At 54.1% G+C, this 2,500-nt stretch overlaps 1 non-coding gene across 1 annotated transcript in view; it reads left to right on the top strand.

The window, feature by feature from the left end:
• Positions 1–1,552: 1,552 nt before the first annotated feature.
• The window catches only part of LOC144413277 (small subunit ribosomal RNA), a 1,810-nt gene continuing 862 nt past the window's right edge, over positions 1,553–2,500 (top strand). The window contains exon 1 of the ribosomal RNA XR_013469311.1: positions 1,553–2,500. This exon is cut by the window's right edge and continues 862 nt beyond it. This is a non-coding gene — a ribosomal RNA (small subunit ribosomal RNA).

The following is a 2,500-nucleotide window of genomic DNA, read 5'->3' as shown; positions in this document are numbered from 1 at the left end:
GCGTCGAAAGAAGCCGAGCCGAAAAAAGTTAAAGTACAAACGTGCAAGCATACTAACCTAACCCTAGGTAAGGCATGTCAGAGCGAAAGACAGTAATTTCGAATGAGCCAAGAAAGAGCGGTGCGGGGCCGGTCGGAGCGCACCCTTTTCTCGGTGGCTGGCGGGCGAGAGAGTGCTGCGTCGCCGGCATCGGCGTCGAAAGAAGCCGAGCCGAAAAAAGTTAAAGTACAAACGTGCAAGCATACTAACCTAACCCTAGGTAAGGCATGTCAGAGCGAAAGACAGTAATTTCGAATGAGCCAAGAAAGAGCGGTGCGGGGCCGGTCGGAGCGCACCCTTTTCTCGGTGGCTGGCGGGCGAGAGAGTGCTGCGTCGCCGGCATCGGCGTCGAAAGAAGCCGAGCCGAAAAAAGTTAAAGTACAAACGTGCAAGCATACTAACCTAACCCTAGGTAAGGCATGTCAGAGAGAAAGACAGTAATTTCGAATGAGCCAAGAAAGAGCGGTGCGGGGCCGGTCGGAGCGCACCCTTTTCTCGGTGGCTGGCGGGCGAGAGAGTGCTGCGTCGCCGGCATCGGCGTCGAAAGAAACCGAGCCGAAAAAAGTTAAAGTACAAACGTGCAAGCATACTAACCTAACCCTAGGTAAGGCATGTCAGAGCGAAAGACAGTAATTTCGAATGAGCCAAGAAAGAGCGGTGCGGGGCCGGTCGGAGCGCACCCTTTTCTAGGTGGCTGGCGGGCGAGAGAGTGCTGCGTCGCCGGCATCGGCGTCGAAAGAAGCCGAGCCGAAAAAAGTTAAAGTACAAACGTGCAAGCATACTAACCTAACCCTAGGTAAGGCATGTCAGAGCGAAAGACAGTAATTTCGAATGAGCCAAGAAAGAGCGGTGCGGGGCCGGTCGGAGCGCACCCTTTTCTCGGTGGCTGGCGGGCGAGAGAGTGCTGCGTCGCCGGCATCGGCGTCGAAAGAAACCGAGCCGAAAAAAGTTAAAGTACAAACGTGCAAGCATACTAACCTAACCCTAGGTAAGGCATGTCAGAGCGAAAGACAGTAATTTCGAATGAGCCAAGAAAGAGCGGTGCGGGGCCGGTCGGAGCGCACCCTTTTCTCGGTGGCTGGCGGGCGAGAGAGTGCTGCGTCGCCGGCATCGGCGTCGAAAGAAGCCGAGCCAAAAAAAGTTAAAGTACAAACGCGATGCTAATGAGCGAGCCGTTGTCTCGACTAATATGTAGGGGGCGTTCGATCGAGCGTCTGGCTTGAGCGCTTGTCGGCCTAGCAGAACGGTCGCATTGTTATGCCCGGGTTTTAGGCACCGCTGCAGGCGGCCGGCAGAGCTCTTGTTTGTGCGAAACTGAATGGATCGAGCCTGAGAGAGGGCGAGCAAAGAAAAAACGCAAATCGCTCCGCCTGGCACTGCCGGCGAGAGCGTGGACGTCGCGGCCAGCGACTGTCGAAGCTGAGTACGGCCGCAGGCGATCGCCTCGGTCTTAAACGAATGCGACGAGCACGCGCCGGGCGGCCCAGCAAGGGCCGAGCGCAGCTGTCGCAGCTATCTGGTTGATCCTGCCAGTAGTGATATGCTTGTCTCAAAGATTAAGCCATGCAGGTGCAAGTACGAGTTCTCGTAAAGCGAAACTGCGAATGGCTCATTAAATCAGTCTTGGTTTATTTGGTCTCGTAAGCGAAGTGGATAACTGTGGTAATTCTAGAGCTAATACATGCATTAAGCGCCGACTTCGGGAGGCGCGCTTTTATCAGATCAAAACCGACCGGGTTCGTCCTGTGACGTTTGATGACTCTGGATAACCACGCGGATCGTACGGTCTCTGCACCGACGACGTATCATTCAAGTGTCTGCCCTATCAACTGTCGAAGGTACGCTACGTGCCTACCTTTGTGATAACGGGTAACGGGGAATCAGGGTTCGATTCCGGAGAGGGAGCCTGAGAAACGGCTACCACATCCAAGGAAGGCAGCAGGCGCGCAAATTACCCATTCCCGACACGGGGAGGTAGTGACGAAAAATAACAATACAGGACTCTAACGAGGCCCTGTAATTGGAATGAGTACATCCTAAAACTCTTAACGAGTATCCATTGGAGGGCAAGTCTGGTGCCAGCAGCCGCGGTAATTCCAGCTCCAACAGTGTATGCTAAAGTTGTTGCGGTTGAAAAGCTCGTAGTTGGATTTTGGGCGAGCGCCGCCGGTCCGTCGCAAGGCGTGTCACTGGTTGCGTTCGCCTCACCTTCGGTTCTCCGTCGGTGCTCTTGACTGAGTGTCGGCGGTGGCCGATAAGTTTACTTTGAAAAAATTAGAGTGTTCAAAGCAGGCTGTTCGCCTGCATAGTGTTGCATGGAATAATGGAATAGGACCTCGGTTCTATTTTGTTGGTTTTCGGAGCACGAGGTAATGATTAAGAGGGACAGACGGGGGCGTCCGTACTCTGCCGTTAGAGGTGAAATTCTTGGATCGGCGGAAGACGAACTACTGCGAAAGCA

This window comes from Styela clava, chromosome 15 (assembly GCF_964204865.1).
Source record: "Styela clava chromosome 15, kaStyClav1.hap1.2, whole genome shotgun sequence".
Taxonomy (NCBI): domain Eukaryota; kingdom Metazoa; phylum Chordata; class Ascidiacea; order Stolidobranchia; family Styelidae; genus Styela; species Styela clava.
This window is presented reverse-complemented; position numbering and strand designations above follow the sequence as displayed.